The sequence below is a fragment of the Salmo salar genome, chromosome ssa07 (genome assembly GCF_905237065.1).
Source record: "Salmo salar chromosome ssa07, Ssal_v3.1, whole genome shotgun sequence".
NCBI lineage: Eukaryota > Metazoa > Chordata > Actinopteri > Salmoniformes > Salmonidae > Salmo > Salmo salar.
Genome location: NC_059448.1, coordinates 18,717,218 through 18,729,723, shown reverse-complemented (window position 1 = coordinate 18,729,723; position 12,506 = coordinate 18,717,218). Strand labels below are relative to the sequence as shown.

The window sequence follows — 12,506 nt, the reverse complement described above, 5'->3', positions numbered from 1 at the left end:
GCCTCCAACGTCGTTTTAGAGAATTTGGCAGTATGTCAAATCAGATCAAATTTGATTGGTCACATACACATATTTAGCAGATGTTATTGCGGGTGTAGCGAAATGCTTGTGTTCCTAGCTCCAACAGTGCATGTCACGCCCTGACCTGAGAGAGACGTTTTGTTTCTCTATTTTGGTTAGGTCAGGGTGTGATTTGGGTGGGCATTCGAGATTTGTAGTTCTTTGTTCTATTCTATGTTTTCTATTTCTATGTTGTCAGGTTTTTGTAGTTCTTTGTTCTAGTCTATGTTTTCTATTTCTATGTTGTCAGGTTGTAGTTTTGTATTTCTATGTTGGGTTTTGTTTGGGATGATCTCCAATTAGAGGCAGCTGGTCCTCGTTGTCTCTAATTGGAGATCATACTTAAGTAGGGTTTTTTTCCACCTGGGTTTGTGGGAGATTATTTCTGAGCTAGTGTATGTTTCTACTCTGCGTCACGATTTGTTGTTTTTGTTCGTTCAGTTTATTTTTGTATGTATTGCAAAGTTCCACATTTTATTTTCACTGTGAAACAACACACACGCTGCACTTTGGCCAGCTTCTCCTTACGACAACCGTGACAGTGCAGTAGTATCTAACAATTAACAACAATACAGTGGCTTCACCCCCTTGGCATTTTTCCTATTTTGTTGCCTTACAACCTGGAATTAAAATAGATTTTTGGGGGGCTTGTATCATTTGATTTACACAACATGCCTACCACTTTGAAGATGCAAAAAAAAATTTTTCTTTCTGAAACAATCAAGAAATAAGACAAAAAATCTGTATTTAGCGCCATCCATCATTCCTTCAATTCTGACCAGTTTTCCAGTTCCTGCCGATGGAAAAACATCCCCACCGCATGATGCTGCCACCACCATGCTTCACTGTGGGGATGGTGTTCTCGGGGGGATGAGAGGTGTTGGGTTTGCGCCAGACATAGCGTTTCTCTTGATGGCCATGAAGCTCAATTGTAGTCTCATCTGACCAGAGTACCTTCTTCCATATGTGTGGGGAGTCTCCCACATGCCTTTTGGTGAGCACTTTAAGCAATGGCTTTTTTTCTGGCCACTCTTCTGTAAAGCCCAGCTCTGTGGAGTGTACAGCTTAAAGTGGTCCTATGGACAGATACTCCAATCTCCACTGTGGAGCTTTGCAGCTCCTTCAGGGTTATCTTTGGTCTCTTTGTTGTCTTTCTGATTAATTCCCTCCTTGCCTGGTCTGTGAGTTTTGGTTGGCGGCCCTCTCTTGGCAGGTTTATTGTGGTGCCATATTCTTTCAATTTTTTAATAATGGATTTAATGGTGCTCCATGGGATGTTCAAAGTTTCTGATTTTTTTATAACCCAACCCTGATCTGTACTTCTCCACAACTTTGTCCCTGACCTGTTTGGAGAGCTCCTTGGTCTTCATGGTGCCACTTGCTTGGTGGTGCCCCTTGCTTAGTGGTGTTGCAGACTCTGGGGCCTTTCAGAACATGTGTATTTATAGTGAGATCATGTGACAGATCATGTGACACTTCGACTGCACACAGGTGGACTTTATTTAAGTAATTATGTGACTTCTGAAGGTAATTGGTTGCACCAGATCTTATTTAGGGGTTTCAGAGCAAAGGGGGTGAATACATATGCACGCACCACTTTTCTTATTTTTTATTTATTTTTTATTTTTTAAACAAGTAATTTTTTCATTTCACTTCACCAACTTGGACTATTTTGTGTATGTTCTTTACATGAAACCCAAATAAAAAATAATTTAAATTACAGGTTGTAATGCAACAAAATAGGAAAAACGCCAAGGGGGATGAATAGTTTTGCAAGGCACTGTACACACAGATCTAAATGTAAAAGTATGTAATTAAGAAATATATAAATATTAGTACGAGCAATGTCGGAGTGGCATTGACTAAAATACAGTAGAATAAAATACAGTATATACATATAAAATGAGTAAAGCAGTATGTAAACATTATTAAAGTGACTAGTATTCCATTATTAAAGTGACCAGTGATTCCATGTCTATGTATAGAGGTTTAGGGTTAGGGTTAGTCTCTAAGGTGCAGGGTTGATTAACCGGGGGTAGCCAGCTAGAGATGGCTATTTAACAGTCTGATGGCTTTGAGATAGAAGCTGTTTTTCAGTCTTTGATGCACCTGTACTGACCTCGCCTTCTGGATGGTAGTGGGGTGAACAGGCCGTGGCTCGAGTGGTCAATGTCTTTGATGATCTTTTTGGCTTTCCTGTGACATCGGGTGCTGTAGGTGTCCTGGAGGGCAGGCAGTGTGCCCCCGGTGATGCGTTGGGCAGATCACACCACCCTCAGGAGAGCCCTTCGGTGTGGGCGGTGCAGTTGCCATACCAGGCCGTTATACAGTCTGACAGGATGCTCTCAATTGTACATCTGTAAAAGGTTGTGAGGGTCTTAGGGGCCAAGCTGAATTTCTTCAGCCTCCAGTGGTTCATCAGATCTATATTTTATGGCCAACTGGTGATGTAATCAAAATGTTTCCGTATGGTTAGTCATTTAGCAGATGCTCTTATCCAGAGCAATTAGGATTAAGTACCTTACTCATCGGCACATTGACAGATTTTTCACCTAGTCAGCTCAGGGATTTGAACATGCTACCTTTCGGTTACTAGCTCAACACTCTTAACCTCAAGGCTACCACCACATGCATTTGAAACATGCATTTGCAACACTTTTGATTGGGTATGGTTATTTTAGTTTGAACTAGACAGTACATCCTTACACTACCATTACACTGGAATACGAAAGTACATGTTATCGTTTCATCATCTATTTTCAAGTCCTCACTGCCCTCGCGTGATAACCGCTGTCCAGTTTGTGGTTGTGGTCCATTTAATGAATTGTTCCATTGCACAGCGGATAACAGAATGAACTAATACATTTTTGTGTTAGTGGGCTGCCACTGCCTATCCTATCAGATAATTAACTTTCACAAATGCACTGTGCCGTCTACCAAGCAGAGCAAGGCTGCTGCACAATTAGAATAACTTGTCCTTGCACACTCTTATTTCCACCCATTATAAGAAAGACAAACAAATAGAGGCAAATTTCATACTTCTTGGCAACCAAACTTTCAAACCCCTTATTTGTCAACCAACCAGCCTGCAATTTCGCTATTCATACACAAATGAATGAATAATAAATGAATTGGTATGAAAACTGAAAGTCTGAAGGAAGCGATGTCTTCTGCATGATATTTTGCTGCTTCCCCATTCAACAAGCCAAGCCCAGATGTTCCGAATTCCAACAGGAGGGCTAATGTTTCCACCTCAATCGCTTTTCATGACTCTTGGCCTCATGCCGACACTGGCACATTTCAATATTCATTCACCTCCTTCTGTTTGGTTTCCACTACAAAGGGAGGTTTCTTTTCATGTGTGCCGTTACCACCGCTGTAGCGATCCGGTTCCGCTTTTAGCACCGGGGGGCCATTTGAACAAAACCATCTGTTTTAGTGTGCCGTTTTTATTAAGTGACAAACTGGATCCCCCCTACCTTACTAATGTGTCTCGTGGGACACGGTGGCGGAAGGCAGTGGTTGGTGGTGTGTGTGTGTGTGTCTTAATGGGTAGACACATCTGGCCAGAGGATGGTTTGTTCTGCAGTCGCTCCACATCAAGACACTTTTGATCGTGTGTTTCAAACGACCTCTGAAACTCTGAGGAACAGGCGGTGGAGCACAATAGCTGTTATCGATTCAGTACAGTACCTGGGCATTGGGATACATAGTACAACTTGGAGCCTTGTATTTATCCTTCAAAGACTGAGGTATAGGAAACTTGTATTAATTCCCTCCAATCTACAGTATGCGGCTTATTGGATAAAAAGGACTTATTCCTTCAGGTTATAAGAAAACATTTTTGGGCTGGTTATTCTACAATGACCATTTTAGCCTTAAGCCACAATGCTGTTTTCCATTAAGCTTACTAAGTGGTACAGTATCATTGAATAGATAGTCACATTTGCTTAATGGACACTTCCAGGGACAATCTTTTCCCCTCTTCCTTCTGGAAGGCGGAGAAGGCAAAGAAAACATGAACTTTCATGCCTTCCACACTCCTCTTCCCTCCCATTCGGCGGTGCTCTTCCTCCCTCTCTCTCCCACATGCTGGAATATCCTCACACCTCTCCACCCGCTACTTGGGATAGTGTAAAAATGTGTGAGTGTTTCTGTGTAGTTCTGTGTGTGGAGAAGGGGAGGGGAGGCACATAGAACAGAGTTCTGTAGTGCAGTGTACTGCCGTATGGAAGACGAGAGACCATTATCTATTCTTTCTAAAGCAGTTCTCTCTTTTGTACAGAGTGCCCCTGTCCCCAGAGCCCCAGAGCTCAGACCTCACAGAGCAGTGCCACAGAGCATGAGTAATGCAGTCTGACTAACACTGATAATAGTCCCATATAATTTGAATGGGGTTGAAGGGGAGGAGGGATGAGTGCTGATCGGTTATCTCTTATTGCTTTGGACTTTTACCTATCATCTCCTAAAATATAATACAGTTACTGTGTTTATAATAATGTTATTAAGTTGCCTCCTTGTATTTGTTAATTAATACATTTCACGTGTTGTGTTTTTGTGCTCAGATCACATATGCAGTAGCAGTAGTGCGGCTCGTATTATGAACTTTATTATGTGTGACAAGCACGGAGATATTGACAGAAGAGCATCGCAACACCCCGAACAGTACAGTATTAAGCATCCTCAGTGAATTCGTGTACTTTTCCTTATCCAGTAATTAACAATAATTCGGGGACATATCCCTTTTCAAGTAATCAGTTATTGCAATAAGAATTCCAGTTCCATTTAAGGCGAGATTACCGATGAGCATGCAATGCAAATCAGTAAACATTTCTAATTAAGCCTTGCTTCCTCCCTCTCGCCTGGCCCTTTGTGAGTACACACTGTTGTTTCTCCACCAGCAACGAAAAGGCAGTTTTTATCACTAGTGTGCAGATGTAAAGCTGTTTTGTGCGGCTCAAAAATGCTTGACAGTTAGGAATGCCATGTGAGTTGTGTTATGTTTATTTTGCAGAGGTGTGTGTGTGTGTGTGTGTGTGTGTGTGTGTGTGTGTGTGTGTGTGTGTGTGTGTGTGTGTGTGTGTGTGTGTGTGTGTGTGTGTGTGTGTGTGTGTGGCGGTCTGTGTTAGCCGTCCCCTCTTTTTTCTTGTAGGAAAGGGATTTATAAAGTAGGATCATTATTTTCATCATAGACACTGGTCCAAAATGCTAATTAGTCCAGAGAGAGGCTAGCACTCATTCAAATGCTCACTCATTTACATAGCACAACTAAAATATCCCCTCTTGCCTGCATATTGGAGTTATTACTGTCCATATAACGTGACCAGAAAAATGTCTCGCCTCTAACTAGGGCCCAGAGTTTTTACCCATTTGTTCATGTGGTCAGGTGTGCCACGATCAAACACCACCACCCTCTTGCCGCCATTACACTGCTTCCACTCCTCTTTCTCCTTGGCCAGTCTTTGATGGCGACAGTTTCCATTTTGTTTGACTTGGCGAGGGTTACGATCATTCATCAATATTTCCGAACTGATACGGCGTGGCTTTAAGACATCAAATGAGGTTAATGGTGTCTTTAAATGCTCCCTTTCTTCCCCTGTACGTCCAAACAGGAGCGGGTATTTGTCAGACTACCATCCAAAGTGATAGGATTAATTATAGTACTTCCCTTTCCCTCAGCCCTTCGCTCCCACCAAGTGAAAAATTCGGAAATGGGCCCTTTCATGCAAATTAAATTGAAAATGTCACTCAGTGAAATTGTTGAAACTGAGCGGTCCTGGACCGGATGTCTACTGTGGGAAAGAGGTATGAACAGGCGCTTCTCGACCTCTCGATTCATACTCTTAAATCGTCTGGCTGTTATAACACTAAAGAGGTATGAACAGGCGCTTCTCGACCTCTTGATTCATACTCTTAAATCGTCTGGCTGTTAGAACACTACCCGTGGCGAAGGCTCAATAGCTTGAAATGTTTTTGCCTTTGCGAATCGAATCTCCGCTCTCAGATCATTTTGAGGAGAATGTCTCGGGGCTATGTTTGGCTGGACGCTAAGCCAAAGTCAAACAAACTGGTCATAAATGTAGACTTTTAGCGTGACTTATTCAGGCTTATTCTCAAAACAGAAGCATTGCCTGAGGAGAATTTTGCATCATAATTTCTTATTTTCCACAAAGCTTTGAAAATGCATGTTGTAACAAAGGTATGATATACTTTTTTCCAAATCAAATCAGTTTAAAACCAGTGTGACCTCTGAATGATTACTGTAGTTTAGCCAAAACAGTGGCCATATTTTGTGACAGGAGCTCCCAGTGCACATTTGACCTGTTGCATCATGCCTCCGTAACTTCTCTAGAAAAGGTAGTTAAAAGGCAGTCTCAAATCACAGAGCACTAATCAAATAATTTGGCAAAATAATGGGGACTTCTTACCAACTCCTCTCCGAGCTCTCTCACACACTGGGCTTTCTGTTGTGCCAATAAGAATTGAGAAAGCAATGTGTGCTTTTCGTAGCTAGCCACAGTAACAAGCTCTGTACCAGCAGCTGTCTCTACAGCAACAGCAGACATATTTTATATGTTAATCTCCCATAATGCTCAGAGATGGATCCCAACTGATCTCAACTTTTGAGCCCACCATGACCTCATTGATGGATCAGACTATTACTTAAAGTGAGCTAGCTAGGGGGAGTGGCTAGAATGAATGTGACCACGTTTTCCTCAGGAGGTCAGGTGGAAACCTTTTTAGATTAGAATAAAACCTTTACTATCCAAGATTTTCCATTCGTCTGCCTCCCATTAGACATTAAGGTAATCACATAAAAAAAAACATCACATTTACAGTGAGGGGAAAAAAGTATTTGATCCCCTGCTGGTTTTGTACGTTTCAACAAGAAACGTCTGACCTCTGTGATTGCCAACAAGGGTTTTGCCACCAAGTACTAAGTCATGTTTTGCAGAGGGGTCAAATACTTATTTCCCTCATTAAAATGCAAATAATTTTATAACATTTTTGACATGCGTTTTTCTGGATTAGTTTGTTGTTATTCTGTCTCTCACTGTTCAAATAAACCTACCATTAAAATTATAGACTGATCATTTCTTTGTCAGTGGGCAAACGTACAAAATCAGCAGGGGATCAAATACTTTTTACCCCCACTGTAGCAGTCTGAGCAGTAAAGAGTGCAGGCTACAGAGGAGGCTGGGAAGATCCTGCTATAGCCCAACGGCTCTGTTAAAAAGTACTTAACCCACCCTCCCCCTTTTAAGATCCAGCAATAAAAACCCACTGCCAGTCGTGAAAGTCTCTCTGCCACACATGTCCCCGGACACGGTGTTGTTAAGAGCGGCAATGGCTTTTCAGTCACCAAATTATTAATACTGTGTCTACCCAGGTTAAATTGAGTGGGATGCTCTGAAGCATGACTTCTTTTTCATTAAACTTAGTGAATACGGACAAGGTTATATAATGACCCGCTGGAGAGTAGAACAGCGTTAGCGCAGGCACAACATCACTAACCTTTTAGCTTGCACCGGGCTTTACATTTTTCATTTGTTTGCAGGCGACAGCTTAGCAGCGGATTAGCAGAGCTAGCCTCTGTATTAATTTAGGTAGATTCAAGGCAAGCACAGCGAAGAAGCTACTGAGGTGCCTATCCAAAGTTATGACCGGGCATGATGGGTAATTGTAAGTGTTGTTTTTTTGTTGCTGTCATCCTCTCCTAAAATATTCTGACCATAGACAAGCACAAAATGTTTTTTGGTTTGTTCGTTTGTTTGTTTTTTACTCAAAAGCAATTTCTTTCCCCTTGTCATAACCATTGGCTATAAGCCCTTTTTCAGACACCCAAATGGCATGACTAACAGATTTTTTGACAGAACAATATTTGATGTCACACCCTTGTCTTGACTTTGCTAAATATATATTTGATAAATGACGACTCCAATGTAGATGCTGTAATTTTACCTTTGTCCCTATAAAGTCAGACAGGGAGACAAAATATATATATATGGTGGTACAAAGCTCTTTCTTTTGTGTTGGCACTGCTTGTAGATATCTTTATCTATTTATATAAAACAGAGGACCTGACCGGAGAAGATGCAGCGCAGTCTCCCTCAGGTTTCTGTGGCGTCCCCTCTGCATTTAAATCTACATTTAGACAATAGCTAGTAGCAGAGGCATCATCGTCTGCCTCGCTCCTGAGCTCTCCCATTTCATTCGCTGAGCAAAACAACAGATCGTGGTATGTTTAAAAGGAGTAGGAGTAGTTAGGAGGCACTGGGTCTGATATTTTCTGCTCCCCCCTAATCCCCAATGGTGAAGGTTAGTGATCCTAGATCTGTGGTGAGGGACAACATCTGGGGGTTTGATTATGATATCTACCACCCTTGTCTCTGAAAACACCATTTCCTCAGTGTCACACCTCAATCATTCCCCATAATGAGATTACTTTTCCCCTCCCTCTCACCGCCATCCCGAGTCCCCGTACATGTCATCATGGTCCATCACAGCCCACGCAGGGAGAGGCGTAGAGCCGTAATAGATGCCCTCCCTTGCAAACAGCCCAACAGCATATCAATTACCCATCAAGCCCTGCTCAGTCAGATGCCACGATGCAACCACTCCCCAGCCCAGCAGACGATAAGATAACGTGCAAACGCAGATGTAATGGCACTTTTTCTGTTGGATCCCGTCTGGTGTGTGTGTGTGTGTGTGTGTGTGTGTGTGTGTGTGTGTGTGTGTGTGTGTGTGTGTGTGTGTGTGTATGTGTATGTGTATGTGTGTGTATGTGTGTGTGTGTGTGTGTGTGTGTGTGTGTGTGTGTGTGTGTGTGTGTGCTGATTTCCCAGTCACATATGTCAATGGAGGCCCAGCTGCCAGCCTGTTGATGTGCCCTTTTCATTACAGGCAACACATCTTATGTCATTTCTTTATAAACCCTTCAGGTTAATTTGTTCAGTTTCAGTACTGCTGACGATCATACATACATACACACACACACACACACACACACACACACACACACACACACACACACACACACACACACACACACACACACACACACACACACACACACACACACACACACACACACAGATGAGGTGACTCAGCCGCTCCTAGTATTATTGCCGCTGTGTGGCCCCTAATGGCCCACTGAAGTGATTGATAAAAGGAAAACAGTTGTTGGACACAGGGACAGATGGAGTCACAACTCATACTGCATCTCGCCTCTCAGGCTGAGCAGGGATGTCTCACGCTGCCAAGCCTTTTAGAAAAAATAGTTACAAAACGGGTTTTTCGGCTGTTCCCATAGGAGAACCCTATTTGGTTCGAGGTAAAATTATTTTTGGGTCCGAAAACGGTTCTACTTGGAAAGAAAGGGTTCATTTCAATCCTTTTACAGTATCACAACCATTTCTGAGAGCAGATTACCTCAGAGTGTAATCCCTCGCATGTGTTGTGTGTCCATGGGGCCATACTGTATGTGTACAATAAATTAATTATTTGTAAAAGAGAGAATTGCAATTCTTTGAAGAAATCAACAATGAATCAAGCAATTCATTTTGTGGAATTAGATGCTCAATCAAACAATGGCCCCAGATGACGTGGGTACGAGGTGCTGATTCAGAGCAACATTAAAAAAGAAGGGTTAATGTCATATAGTGTGAAATTCAATTCAAAATCAACTGTAAATCTCTCATGGCTGTCGACACATGCCACAGTCGGACAAAGAAAACACTGTTCCTGTCTACTATTCTCACTCTCTCCTCCCCTTTACATTTCTGTACCTCATTGCCTTTACACTTGACTAGTTGTGCTGAATTGCGAGCACCAATTAGGGCTTAGAGAACCCTCACATGGACAATCAGAGCCTTGCCAGGGCCCTTATCAAGTGCATGTCTCATTTGCGCGGGATACAAGCCTGATGCCAAGTGGGTGGTTTTCCAAGGATTATCAATGTGAAGTAGCGAGATGTTCTCCACACACTGTTAGACACGTGAGGTCGTGGCTGTTATGTGGGATAGTTATCCAAAAGTTAGGTGACTCTATAAGAGGAGGTTAGAAAATCGTCCTCCGACCCCTCTTCCTGGATAGTCTGTCTGTGATCTAGCACACCTGTTGCTACTACTTGATTCCCATGATTACCTTGATTAGCTCAATCAGGTGTGTTGGAGCAGGGCTGGAACAAAATCCTGCATGCCCAGAAGCTCTTCGGGAAGGAGGTTTGGCCACCCCTGTTCTGGAAGATTCTGAGGTGGAAAGCTGGTTATAGCTCTTCTATTTAGCGAGGCGGCGTCAGTCCAATGTCAGTGTTAGCGTTAGCATGCTAGCTGCCAAGAACCATGTCGAGCATCAATCATCGCCTGACTTCTGTTTCTCTGTAATGTTTGGGGAAATGGTGGCCTCGCTCATTAGAGACAAAATGGGGGGCCAGGGGCCAGGAGATGTAAGGCATCTACACAGCAGATAACATGGGACTCATGGACTCATCTTACAATGTGAATATTTTGAGTTCTGAAAACATCTGACAAACCTTGATTTGGGAGTGAACTATCACTTTAAGACAGTAGCTGGGGGTACGGCCTATTCCTTTGTTCAAAAGAGAAATAAATAGTTAACAACAAGGACGGGTGGCAACAAGGACACATGGCACATGGCACAAAGCGACTTACTTGCCCATTTGTTAATTAACATAACACTTGCAACTGCCGTAAACTGATTCCTTTGTCTAACTTTTTAAAAGGAGTGGTAGTGTGTGATAATGTGGAGTGTGAGAGCATTGCTGGAAATGGATATAAAGACCATATGTGGTTTCATGTAGCTCCAACCTTATTTCCAGTGTATTAGTGCTGCAAACTGCTTAGTGTTAAGTGCTTCATTTTTCCTACTTGTATGGGATCCATGTTATGCATAATTCATGTGTGGATGGGCCTGACTCTGGAGGTACCTTAGATAAATATTTAAACACCAAAGTACCCACTACAATGTGACAGGCGGGCCCCACATTCTACCAGACACATCTCTGGCACTCCGGCACTCCCTCCTATTCACTAACACAGTGCAGAACTTCACACACAAGCATAGAGCATGGTAGCCTCGCTCATTAGAGACAAAATGGAGGGGCTAGGAGATGTATGTCCCGTAAGGCAGCATACACATAATGTACTGTGTGATATAAAACAGCTTGTCTAGACAGATGTGGCTAGGAGCGCTGAATGAAATATGTCTGTATAATATGACTGGCTCACTGTAATGTAATGTTCAGGATACCAGTGACTCATGTTCATACACAACAAGAGAGGGAAAAGGTTACTGTGCCATTCTGTAGAGTCGGCTTCGATACACCCGGCTGCTAGCTTAGCCTTCTTCCCTTTTAGCGACTGTTTCTCTTGCTAATGGTTGCTAAATGAAATCAAATTGTGTTCGTCACATGCTTCGTCAACAAAAGGTGTGGATTAACAGTGAAATACTTACTTACAGGCCCTTCCCAACAGGGCAGAGAGAAGAAAATAGAGAAATAATAGAAAAGTAAGATAATAATTAAAGCAATAGTAAATACACAATGAGTAATGATAACTTGACTATATACAAGGGGTACCAGTACTGGGTCGACGTGCAGGGGTACAAGGTAATTGAGATAGATATCTACATAAAGCTAGCAATAAAGTGACAATTACCAGGAATATTGTGCAAAATAGCATAACAACAAATCCATACCTTAATGTCTGATTCCCAATAAGGAACTCAAAGTACCTTTAATAAGATGTTGATTGGCTAGGTTGGTTGTCTTTCTTATGGTAGCATCAGGCTAGGTGGTAGTTGACAACTTTTGTTATTGTGGTTAGCTTTGAATCAGTCCAGCTAGGAGCTTGCCACCTGTGCAGGCCTTTATTAACACATCTCAGACTTGAAGGAGTTGTGTGTATTTATTGCGGGAACATGCATCTTGAACCTTATCCTCGTCCTGTTTTTACTTCCTGCCTCCTGTACATTGTGGTCGTTCAGAAATAAAATGATTTCTGCTGTCATAATGTTTCAAATGTCACCGGGCGTTTTTCTGTCAGTCAATGTAAAAATTAGCATGGCAAGGTTTGGCCTTGACTGGCTGGCTTGACTGTACACGCTAGATACAATGAGCACAGCCTGTGGTCTACTCAATGTCAACCTTCACCTTCGAAAAGGGTCAACCGGCAACGAGATTGGAGTCAGCAGGAAGATGATGGAATTAGCATTTCTACCATAACAGAATGTGATAAACAGCTGCTGTTTAACTTGAACACTCACTGGGTGTGGATGTGAAGTAGCGAGATGTTCATTTTCAGTTGGTATTTACAACATGAATTCCCATTGAAGTATGCTCATGAAATTACTGAATACAACCAACAGTGTGTTTTCAGTCCATAGGCAGACACACTGTTTAAATGTCAATACATCACTAAACCTTC

General features: G+C 42.4%; 1 protein-coding gene across 47 annotated transcripts in view; it reads left to right on the top strand.

Annotated features, from left to right (window-relative positions):
* Positions 1-12,506, top strand: part of LOC106608606 (receptor-type tyrosine-protein phosphatase delta) — a 656,301-nt gene that overhangs the window by 520,497 nt on the left and 123,298 nt on the right. The gene's annotated exons all lie outside the window — the stretch shown is intronic.